The sequence below is a fragment of the Bolinopsis microptera genome, chromosome 10, assembly GCF_026151205.1.
Source record: "Bolinopsis microptera isolate Bmic1 chromosome 10, MBARI_Bmic_1.0, whole genome shotgun sequence".
In the NCBI taxonomy this organism is placed as follows: Eukaryota; Metazoa; Ctenophora; class Tentaculata; order Lobata; family Bolinopsidae; genus Bolinopsis; species Bolinopsis microptera.
In genome coordinates this window covers 11,840,566-11,853,776 of record NC_087081.1, presented here as the reverse complement: position 1 = coordinate 11,853,776, position 13,211 = coordinate 11,840,566, and the positions used below count along the sequence as shown (strand labels likewise).

Here is a 13,211-nt window from a genome sequence, read left to right as displayed (position 1 = left end):
AAATTTAAACGAATCTTATAAATCTGATAGACTGAATAAATCTTGATGTTGTTGAGCATGCGGAAAACCGAAAAGGTAGGAGCCTGGATGGAGCTGTAAATATTGCAGATCCTTAATCCTTATTTGTGATTAAGAGCTGAATTTTATTTTTGTTAGAAGGGACCGGGGTGGCAAATATTATATGCTGCCGATAGTTTCACCGCGTTGAACGAACTCCCCGACGACGAAGATCAAGATGTCATTAATAAAATCACGGTTAAAAATAGCTGCATGTTTCTTTCAATCCTTTAAAAAAAGTAAAACTTATCAAATCTGAGACTACTGTTTCAATTCCCACCCTGTAAAAAATCATGAAAAAAGTGCAAGTCGAAGTGAAGCTTAGTTGAACAATCAATATGCGGATGAACTTTAACTGAAATTTAATCTCCTCCAATATTTTAGGGATTGAAAACACCTTCTTTAATATAGTACATCCTGCCCTTTATAAATTAGATCTAATGACCTAATCATCAGTCTCAATTCAAAATTTAATTACGAATATACCAACGGAACAATTGAATGATTATTCATATTTACATAAGTTAAACTTTTAAGAAAAGACGGTAAGTTACAAAATATTTTAAGTTACACTTTTAGTAAGACAGTAAAGCTTTGCCAACAATTAAAAGTACTAATGGTTGATAAAACATAATCAAGTAATGAACCTCAACTATCCCCCAAAACAATATAAAATCCACAGTTTAATGCCTTCGAATAACGATAATAAAGAGTTTTACGTTACGGTAAAATTACCATTTACCACGCTTCGATAATCGATTTGCTGGAAACCCAAATATTCACTGCGGCCATTTCATTCCCTCAAAATTCAAATTGGGGCTTACAATATGCATAGTGTTTACAATTAAAACCCCGATTTACCGGGGTTTTACCGTATATCGTGGTGAAAGTACGTGATTTACCTAGTTTATGAAGATATTAATTCCAACAAAGCCTCTCGCTTAAGATTGAATAACAACGCGAACGTTGATGAACAATGGAGTGCGTTTACCTTAGGTTGTTCAGTTAACTAACGCACCGACAATTTTTTGAGATTATAAGTTAACACTCACCATCATTTAATGACGCAGAGAAATCTAATGCCATGGTTTCATCATAGTTCTAATATGAATCAGTTTTTAATTGTATTTGTACTGTCTACGTCTAGTTTTGTACATTTTAAGTCTGTCTTTGTAAATCATATAAAGCTAGTTTCACAACGTTTTCACTTCATAAAGTTGCAACATTTTAATTTATCAAATTGTTTCTCTAGTCACTCGTCGTAATTTTTTTGGAAAAACTAAATTCCAACTAAATAAACGACAAGCTGATCATGAGCTTTTTGGTGAGGTGGCTGGATTAACATGATTAATTCCTTTTTTGTGTTAGTTTCAACAAACCTGCAACTTTTACAGTTTCTTGGTACCTAATCCTCCGCAAGTCATTGTCCAATTAATGGACATGTTTGGACCTTACGGGATGGGGTGCAGCAGCTGGAGGAAGGTGGGAGAGGAAAATTATGCGTATTAAATCGCTTCACCTTCTTTGGAAATGTGAAATTTGAGTGTGGACTTTACCTGGCATGCAACGTCGGGAACCAGACATGAGGGTGGAAGACACAATGGCGGTACACACAAGAGCGGAGGATGAGAGTGCGTCCTATATAATTAAATAACCTAAACGTTTGCGGGCCAATTTGGATCGAATGTTCAGTATGTTGGGAGATGGGCAATCTACTGAAAAAATTAATAAATTTCGCGTACACGTATACTGCGTACAGCATTAGGGGGAGCTGCGGAACCGCAATATGGTAAAATTTATTACTTAGTTTATTGATATATTTGATTATTTTTTAAATCTTTATCGTCTCTAGTGCAGATCATTATCATCTCTATGTTGCAACATTTTTGCAAACTTTCCAAAAAAACTATCAACTGAATAAATCTTAGTGAAGTTGTTAACCTTAAGGATATTCATACAATGATATGATATCGATATTTCTATCCAGCCGCGGATCAAAGCCGATATTTGTAAGATAAGCGTGGTATTTATTACCGAATTATTGACGTTAATTAATAATTTGTCGTTTTTTCGTTAAAAACGACCTAAAATTCGGGGAGAAAACGCTCTCTCAGATATGGGTTCTCGGTTTATCAGGGATAAAATAAAAAATCACATAGGATAATATAATTATGATGGTATGATTAATATAATTGGCAGTGGGTTGGGTTGTTATATTAAAACTTATAGGAGACGCTAGGGTCTAACAGAAAAAATCAGGAAGAACAATTTTAGTGGCAGCCTGCAGGAAGCTGTAAATCTAGACAGGGTGCGGAGCAAGGTTACTTTGCAAGATATCTATTCAGGCAAGGACTGTTACATCAACAATAAAAATTCAATTTTCTAAAATCCAATCAAAGTATGACTATGTGAATCTTCTCTTTATCGTTCCAATTTTAGTATATGCACTACCGAAGTAGTACGAGAGAAACTATGTGAATCACATATAGTCATATACATACTAAGATTTGATTTTAGAAAAAACATAGTATGTGATGCATAAAGTGGAGATTCTGGAATCGAGGAGTTCCCCGGTGTAACTGTCTGCAGATCCGATAGTTTTAAATATGAATTATGTTAGGAACTTGTATCAACTATGGCGGCCTTACGATATATAATTGGATTGGGAGGATACAATACATATGTCATTCAAAAATGCATACAATGTTGGTACTTTATAGCTTTATCGTAAAAATACTTACACTGGATCTTTATTTCTGAGTGAGTACCTATAATTGTGTGACACCGTCAGTCAAATGTACATGAATATAGCAAATGCTAGTGATTACTAATTGATATAGCTTATAAAAGATTTAGATGAGCTATTATATTAACGACCTTGCAAATTAACGTCAGTCATTTCATGCTCTGAAATGAAATTAAGAATAAGTCACTAAAGGTGAAAAAGACGTTATATCTTTTTACAGATAAAATATTCTCGATTTTCTAATCGAAAATCTTTTTCAAACTTTATACACAGCAATGTTGAAGAAATTAACACGATCAAAATTATGATATCGTCTATAAATTGCGACGGGTGATAACCAAAATACGAAATTGTAACGCATTAATCTAAGCTTGCAAATCGTGGTCCCTTTGAAGTAAAAAATTAAGAATACAGTGTGGTTTGTGATAAACATGTTTGAACCATCCACAGCGAATATATGATATTTTCACATACTATAAATATAAAATAACTTAAAAGTAAAAGTGACTGTAATTTCTCAATAGTTAAATAAAATTTTCAATTCCCGGGGGACACATCCAGAAATTTATGCACATAGTCAAATTAAGATTTAATTGTGTCGAAGCTGTCAGAGTTCAAACAATTATTGAGTTTCGTTGCACAGTTACAGATCGTCAATCGTCATGGGGGACGGCTGATGATTATTGAAGTATTAAGTATTCGGTGTCGTAATCCAGTTAACCTCGATAAGACCCTTGTAAATGATCCATTTTATGCAAAACGGGCGATGAAATTTGATTGGTGATAGTTTGTACAAAAAGCATTCATACTTGACTAAATTAGACTTCTTGGAGGGGTGTCAGGTAAAGTATTCGTTGATCATATATTAATTTGTCTACAGAACCCATTTACTGTGGAATGGACTATCTTTAAAGGTAAAACAGATTGTGTCAACTAGTCTTTTCAAATCAGACTGAGCATGCTATGGAAGGGGCAACATTTTCGAACGGTTCTATTTAATGATGATTTATCGCTGTACTCTGAAAAATGTACTCTGAAAAAGAAGGGAGATGATACGACACAAACGGCCAACGGGAGCTCATTAGTGCAGGTCACTCGAATGATTAAGGAGACCTAATCAAATAAGTGAACAAATAAAAATATTTAATAAGTTTTTTTGGTTACCGACAACTAAGAACTTCTCATTGCGGGCTCCCATGCAGGTATCAAATCACATGGCCCAATCAGTGACGTATCATTTGTGATCTGATTCATATTCTAATAGTCCGAGAATTCTAACAGTCCGAGAACCAAAAACCTTGGTATTGGGTAGGGTTCACATGACAGGGTAGCAAGAAGTTGTGTATTAAGAAGTACCTATTTAGAAGTGCACAGTGTTCAAGCTGTCGGCATGTGATCACATAAAAGACCGATAGACGTGAGTCGGGGGGGGGGGGGGGGGACGGGTCTGAAAGGGGCTGGTTCTCGGATCCGAGGACGTAAGCCGTACGTGTGCGAACGGCATGCAAGGGGAGTGATACGAGGCATACATGAATCACAAGTACGAGACTTGATCAGCCCTCCCTCAAAATCATGGTCGTAAGTGCTTAACTCATGAAAGTTTGGCTTGTTACCGATTCAATTATGAGACACATCAATGAATTTAGAAAATATAGGATGAATTTTAAAAGAATTGACTTTACATGTAGTGAATCACTGATCGGAGAAAATATGGGGAGCCACATATCAACAAAGAAGCCTCAACTAATATATGTACATCCCGGCATTAATGACATACTCAAAGAAATAATAGAAATTTAATCAACTTATGCACAGCACAGCTGTGAAATCGTTGGACATCTGCACTGAATGTTTAAAGTATCTCCAAAGGTTCTTAGTTGTCGGGGATAATGGATATTGATTGTTTTTTGATACTCCTGATAAAATGATATGATATGATGATGATAGAAACAATTAGATAGAAACAATCCCAGATTTAATCTTCACGGAAGCTAAGTTGTGGAATACAGCAAAAATTCAATGTAAATCTGGCCATTAAATCAAGTCAATAAACTAGGTACGGCGTACGCGCAACTTAATAAATTCTGTTGAGAGAGCAAACTGTGTTTATAGTGGTACGCCACTTATGGCTGCAAACAGTTTGAAAAGAATTGGATTCCATGCTACGTCAAGAAATAGGATGATGATTAATCACTCTACACTCGACTGTCACGTGACTTTTTCAACCCCTTCTCTAGCTGGTCCTGAACGACTATTCGAAACTCTAACCCTGTAATCTGATCCCAACCCTAACCCTAACCCAATCCTTAACAAAAGCATATACTGAAACCCTAACCCTATCGAGAAATTAGACTAACTTCCTTATACGGTCATATCACGTGATCAAGACAGTTTTTCGCCAATATCTCGTCAGGAGAGCATTTTAACCCTATGTCATGGGGGGTGATTCGGAATCAGCGTCCGAAAATACATCGATTGAAGTTGGTTTCAACTGTCGGGGACCCTTTTAGAACAATCTCGAAGATCGACTGTAGAGTGATTTAGCACGCTCGCAAGAAATAAAAATTTAGACAGTGGGATACGGGCCGTTATATTTTTATCTTTGTCTACTATCATTACTATATCTGGAAGCTTGATTAGATCCACACCATTGAACTTCCTAGCTTCCAGCGATCTAAATGTCGAGTGTATCGGAACCAGATTATTTTCATGGGATATCGCTATCTTGGGGGAATGTAACAAAAATATTCTGAAAGTGAGTGAAAGTTTCAATTTCCACGCGGTGTAACATTTCCTCGTGCACAATGATCTGGGCGCTGTTGTTTATCTGGTTTCTTTTAGTTTCCTTTCAGTTTCATCAATGATAAGCTAAGGTCTGTCTGATGAGATCAAAATATTTATATCTGAACTATAATGTAATGATGAAAAAGAGTATATAAATTTCCCCAAATATATACACCTTATAGACGACAATTTTGATCTACAAATTCGTGAAAAGCTGAAATATAAAATTGCTAAACCAATTGTAATTTGGTATAATTGATTTATGTCCTTCTAGTACCACTAGTCACTACCCTTCCATTTTTCAGGTACCATCCATATTTACACTCAGAATTGAGTTGGATCATTTTCCAAAACGAGATTGGTGACGGGTTCTATGAACAAACAAACAAACAATACCACAAAAAGTCTTGGTCTTTCGCTCTTTTATGAATAAACGAACTACAAAAGTTTACAAGCTTCCGTTATTTGCGTTCAAATTATTTATAATATAGTTCGAATGACCATGCCAAAAGTAATAAGATAAATATTCTCATGAGTAGGATTGGTAGAGATTTCAGGAGATTTTAAGAGTAATACGACTGATATTGAGCTTTAATTAATATCGATTCACGTACTGTGGTTCGACACGCACAGAAGTTCGACAAATAAAGTTAGCCAGAAATCGCCCAGCTGTCGATTTCGGTGCTTGTCGAACTAGAGTCCAGATAGCGTACTAAAGTTTGACAAATATTTTCCCTCCATTAATTACTGGTTGTTCACGTACTGTACATATAATGCCAACAGTGTATGCTATGTGTTAAAGGGTCTGTCATCAGATTCTTTGCGGATGACACTAGGATTCTTAAGCATATCTACAGTTTGGCCGACAAAGATGTCCTGCAGGATGATCTCAACTCTGTTGTTAATTGGGCTAAGTGCAACAACATATGGCCCTTCATGAGGATAAGTTCGAGCTTCTTGTTCACAAGCATTGTCCAAAGAATTCCTTGTTTGATCATCCATTCGCCGTCCAAGCTCAAACATAACGGGTGATGAATAAAAAATGGGACTACATGTTTTTTAGCCCTCAGATTCCACCTGAACAAAATTTTGATATTTTACCACAACCACCAGTTACTCTGAACGATACTCGAACAGTTTCCACCCCCATTTGATAAAATTGGTTGATCTTTGTCCCCGATAATGGTCTCGAACTAGGGGAGGGGTCCTATAAAAACTTTACAGTAAAGCTCTGTTCACAGAAGTCGCCTCACAGGTAGTTACCTAAAGCTTCCATACCAAAAAATATTTAGCAGAGAGTATGCCGAATGTTATGCTTAAGACGAGGGTTCAACACCCATCAGCGTAGCTAAAACCAGTAAGAAGATATTTGAGCTCAAAACCACCTGAGGGGTAAAATTTTATGGTGTGAAAGATCGAGGCTAGGTCAACTATCGGCTTTAGCATGGTCTATAATGGTACCACGTAAAAATCAAAGTGCTTGAAGCCTTGCCAGGTGTTGTTCCTACAAGAAAATATCCCCAAAGGGTGGAAGGTGGTTCGTTAGGATGGGGCTAGATCGTATTTTTCTGGGAAAACCACATCTTTATTTGCCATAAGGGCAATTTCGTCCCAAAAGTTATCGACCAAAGTAAATTTTGACAATCTCAACCCATAGAGGACTTCTTTAGAGTCCTGGCAACACATGTACATGCCCGGAATATGGCTTACAAGCATACATGGGCCTTAGGGCACAAAAGAAGAGACTGCGCCAACACGATTTTAGGCCCAACTGTACAGACGGATTTTTGAGCTTGATGAAAGAAGCCCTCCTGAACCAATCAAAATGGGCTCATGGGCGCTTGTCATTGACCATACTCGTTCAAAATTGCCCGTTTTACAACGCTGTTTCATTGGTTTGAACCAAAAATAGTTTTATCGACACTAAAAAGACCCTTGAAAAAAGTCCCATTTTTTAGTCATCACCCGTTATGAAGTGTCTAACGGAAACATGCTGTACCCCACTCAAACGGTGAAAGTTCTAGGAGTGACAGTTTCCACTGATTTGTCCTGGACCCCACACGTCAACAGGATAGCTGAACGTGCAGGAAAAGTTGCTTCTTGGGTGCTAAGTGCGTTCAAAACGAGAGACAAAGCCACCATGATGACTCTGTACAAGTCTCTCGTTAGAAGCCATCTGGAGTAGGTATTGCTGTCCTCTGTGGAATTGCTCTAAGAACAAGGACATCCAACAGCTAGAAGGGATTCAGCGTACGTTTACATCGAAAATAGATCACCTTAACTACTGGCAGAGATTAAAGGCCCTAGATCTGATGTCATTGCAAAGAAGAAGAGAACGGTATTTAATCATCAACATGTGGAAAGTTCTGCATTGCAATTTGCAAGTGCCCTAACGATATTGGTATCCAGTTCTCGGTGACTCTCAGACATGGTCAAAAAGCAGTTGTGCCCATGATAGCTAAGTCCAACAGTCAACGTAATCAAGCACTACAGACAACTCATTTGCAGTCACTGGACCTCGATTATGGAATGTAATCCCAACACATATGCACACCATCGAGGATCCTATGCAATTCAAAGCAGCTTTAACGAACTTCGTGAAGTCATTTCTGGACGAGCCTCCAGCTCCGGGATACAGCCGTCGGAATGGAAACTCCTTGCTGGATTGGAGTGGTGATAAAACAGTTTCTACACTGTCCGGGGGGGCGACTTTTTCGATGGCCCGATAGAGGATTCTATGAAGCCCTACAAAGTAACAAAGTAAGTAAGTATAGATTATGAAAATATGTGGCATCCATTTATCATACAGATGGATTTTTCATAAAGTAGAGAGCAGTTAGAATTGTTGTTACCTGGACATTTGTTGTTCTCTGGACAATGAGGTTTGCAGTCTGCAGGAATGCATTATAGTGTTTTGCAAATGTAATAAGTTCGATAGACAGTACCTAAAACAAAACAACAAACAATACTGAATACGGATGAAATCATAATAGAGTCCTATGGAAAATTATTAATCTCACTATTTGGCGCTTTATTATAGATGTCTTGAAGAAGGATGAAGATCTGACGGATTTGAAGATCAACAAAAAGATGATGCGACAGCCCCCACCTCCTCAGCAGAAAAAGTGGAAGCTGACTACGACAGGAGGCTGAACAACATTATCCTGTCTTATGATAACTTCGAAAGGATGGATAATTAAAAGTGTGTGGTGGATCCATGGTTGCTTGTTCATTTCAAATATTATTTATATTATGTACAGTTTCTATTAACATTATCAAATTTTATTACATGTGACTCATAAGTCATAATTGTTCAATGAAAATCTGTCATTGAAATAAAACATGATGAAATAGAACAGAATGAAACTGAGTTGAAAGTTAATCTAAATTACCTACAACATTTTTCTTATTTCCCAATCGAAGTTCTCTAGTCGAACTTTAGTACGACCTGAACTAAGGTTCAGTGCGTGTCGAACTACAGTCCAAGTAGCCCACCGAAGTTCGACAGAGTCGAACTTTAGGGTTTGTCGAACTTTAGCGCGTGTCGAACTTCCGTGCGCCCCGAACTAGTATACTAGCATAGTACGTGTACCATTCTGATTAGTAGGATTTTGATTCCTCTTTCAGGAATTATCATTTTCATTCAGGATTCAGATTTCAGGAGTAGGTAATACGACTGATATTGAGATTTGATTAATGTCATCTGAGATGATAAATTGGATCAGGCAGGTCAATTGTAACGGGAGTTTGTCCGCTATCGGTCTAGCATTCCTGGCTCCTGCCCTTACAAGGGCCGATAAGATAACGAAAACTGCCAACGTAGCTTGTGGCAACTCTCGAGATCACAATCAGATTTCCGAAAAGAAAATCCAATATCACGATATGGTTTCGAAATGGTCATGAAAAAATACCGATTATAAACTAAAACGGACCAAAATATTGGTTGTTTGATTACTACTTGATGCAACACACAATTCTAATTCAATCGAAGAGAAGAATTCTTTATCGAGTCAATCGTTGACAAGGAAACAGAGAGCTGAATTATAATCGATGACAAGCTCCCCTCAGTGACGTTATACTTATATTTCAAAATCGACAGAAAATTATGTTTTAAAATCTTTTAAAGTTTTAAATATATTTGTTTTATTTGGAGCCGGCTGAACTATTTTACTTTCGCCCCGATAAACCATTTTGTTGCCTCTGGTTATTAAAGCCTTAGTAAATTATCGAATTTTATGCAAAACAGGCAATGTAATTTGAATACAGTCAAACCTCTATTATCTTATTATATACCGGGCCTCTCTAGTCTCTATACTGGGTACGGGGAACCTTGATGTAGGTATACTGTGCCTCTTCCCCCCCCCCCCCCCCCCCCCCCCAAATGTATGAATAATATCGGAACCATATCATGTTTACGGACTGCAGTTTATTAAAACGATTCCAATTAATGCCATCACTGATCATACAAACATGAAGTATCTATAACTGGCGCCATAAAATTGGAGCCAAATATCTAAGGATGACGAACAATTTGAGATATGGATTTATAGAGTTAATAACATTAGTCGACACAATAAACTTGGTCTGGCAAAAAGACAGATAGTTTCTCAAGTAGCAAAATATTTAAACGAGTGATGAAGCAAATCACATATTTTAAAAAGAATTTGGTCGATCGTGCTTATGATGATAAAGAGTTTGTCTTAAATTTTTGGCAAAACTGTTAGTCACGTACGCGTGTTTGCTAACAATTCCAGCTTTGTACTGGTCAATTTGATTACTATTATACTATTACTGGAACGGGGGATATGAGGAGGGGCCAGCGAGGGTGGGTGGAAGAGCGTCTATCAAGTCTAACTAACGGAGATTCTCTACGAATTAACGGATCACATCAAAGGGACATAATCTTTCGTCGGTTGAGCTATTTGGATTTCTTTCCAATTTCATAAATGATATCCTATATTATGCATGTGTCTCGTATTTGTAAGATCAAAATACTTAAACTATTATGTGACACATAATCTGATTAACATGAGTATCGATAATTTTTAGAATTTATAATTTAACTCTGTCGAATCTGGTTTTTAATTTTGCTAATGATGATATCTCAGCAGAGAATCATCTCCATAGCTATAATTTGGACAGCCAACTTCCAAAATAGTGAAAAGTTAAAATATTGAACGGCCAATTTTTTGAAATTATTTAGGCCCTTAAATCAAAAAACGCTTGGAACACACAATTGGAACAAGAACGAACCGAAATTCCGGTTTTTATAATAGCGGTATAGCGGATCGCGAAAGAAAGACCTTGATAATGGCCAATGCGGATAACAATTTATAATTTACATAATAGGTTGGCAGCATCCTGTTCATTCTTTAGAAAGGGCTGAGTTATCGGTGTTAGTCGATTGAGGGCAATAGTAGGGAGGAAATAGATGATCTAATAATGGTTGCTGACAAACTGACCATTCTGGTGACGTCAAGGTATCAACAAAAACGTAGAAAGATCTAGAAAGACATATATCGGTTGACAATGAACATCCCTTAATGTTAAGCCTTATGACATGACTAATTGAAGATATGGCTGACGGACAAAAAATGATGCGGGGACGTTGGGCGATATTGGCAATCATCGAGATAATTTAATATAATGCTGCATTATTATATCCTCGTACGGCTAGCCTCTGCGAGTTGACACTTATCAAAATCAGAGAGCTTAAAATCTTAAGTTTAAATTGAAATTCTTAAGTTTAAACTAATATTCAGGTACCGAGTCGGAATTCCGTTCACCGCTTCGGAATTATTAAGTGTGCTTCGGAATTCTGTGCGTGATTTTTCTTAATTAAAGTCGGAATTGAGTGCTTGTCAGAATTCTGTGCTGTGTTGGAATTCCCAGTATACGTGTCGTAGACTAATCAAATTTGACGTGTATGCCCATATATGGAGATAAAGTTTCGGCTCATAAGTTTTGGGTACCACCCAAATTGTCTAATTTTGATAAAAATTTACGTATAAACTTTAAAGACTATCATATCAGTTACAAGTAGAGCACCCAAAAACTATGTCTCTGGTAAGTTAAAGGTAACTTTTGGTGACCAAAGCAAATTTTAAAGTTTGAAGAGCCTTGAAGCAAAATATACAAAATGCAGCAAAAAATACTAAATTTCGAAAGCTATGTAAAATATTTGACATCTGGACTGGTTATAAAATAAACAAAATTGTAACCTGATTTACAAAGAAAATATTAATAAGAGCTAAATATAGCTGGTTGCTCTTTCATAAATTAAACTACAGATGTTTAAAAACCGTACCAATGTTTCGAGGACACTCTGTATGAGCAAAGGCGAATTAACTCCTGCATTTTCATTTTTAAAGTTTGCTTCTACTTATAAGTTTAAGAATAGAAAAGTTCGACTCCATAATAATTTATTCAACTTATTAGAACCTGAACTTAGTTTCAAAAGCTCAAGTTTAATAAATGTTTAAGAAATGTTTATGGCTGTAGAAATTATTAATTCATATTCAAAGATGAGTGGTGAGCACAATTGGTAATCTAACTATCAATGTGTTGTGTCAACATGATCGACGTGACTCAAGATGAATAATTGAGGTTTCTCGTGTATAATGATTTTAATTATTTGCTGTATATCGTATAGGCGGATCTAATTAGAACCAAACTTTTTTTCAACGTTACGAAAATTCAAATTTAACCAAATTCATTTTTGACTTAACCAGGAATAAATTTTGTGCATGATAATCATAAGCGTTTCTTTAGTGCCAAATTAGATTAATTTCGTTGCAATTCAGACTAGATGGACTTTATCATTCGTTTCTTCTTTGGCGCATGATTATCATAATCGTTTCTTTAATACTAAATTCGATTCACTAGAAATATCTTATTATCTACAGTCAAAATGAGCCATAATAAATCGCCGTTCTACTGTAAACTAATAGAAATTTATAACCTTAGTACAAAAGAGGGATCGTATTACATTTACATGACAAGACATGACACATATCACTATTTTCTCATCTATACCAAGTTTTGATATTTCTTTGGGGAATGGGGAGTTTTATTCGCCTTAAAAATTTGTTTTACAATAGATAATAAGAAAAAATAATAACTAATAAGTAATAAAAATTAACTGTATTGATTATGGAACACGCAAAAACCAAAATATTTTCTGCCGGCCTGCTGGTTATAATTGAAATTGGAATTTATTTATTAATTACTATACTTGAGTAATATTGTTTCACGTCTATCTGCAATTATTTGAATTATATTATTGAATTATGCTGATGAACCGTCAGATCTGTATGTGACTGAATATTTGGCAGCTGCCTCAAGGAAATAGTATTCTATAATATATAGGAGTCATATAATATAACACCTGTCAAATGATCAATCAGGAATGTAGAACTTGCAGGACATATAATATTTGCCAAGTTTAAACATATTTATTATTTAATATTGCACTAACAATTTAGAACAATATTTTCAATCTTATAGTATTAGAAACTTAAACAAAGGCGTGTTAGTTCGATAACATGGTACTATTGAAGATATGACAGTGGAATAGTATTGTGCTAAGTGCTTACGTGTTGTAAGCTATGTGTTTCGTCATAAT

General features: G+C 36.1%; 1 protein-coding gene across 1 annotated transcript in view; it reads right to left on the bottom strand.

Annotated features, from left to right (window-relative positions):
* LOC134822073 (cyclin-I-like) overlaps positions 1–6,069 on the bottom strand; it is a 48,767-nt gene extending 42,698 nt beyond the window's left edge. The window contains exon 1 of the mRNA XM_063832930.1: positions 6,060–6,069. The gene's annotated coding sequence lies outside the window, so the exon portion shown is untranslated. The remainder of the gene's footprint in view (positions 1–6,059) is intronic.
* Between the last annotated feature and the right edge of the window lie 7,142 nt (positions 6,070–13,211).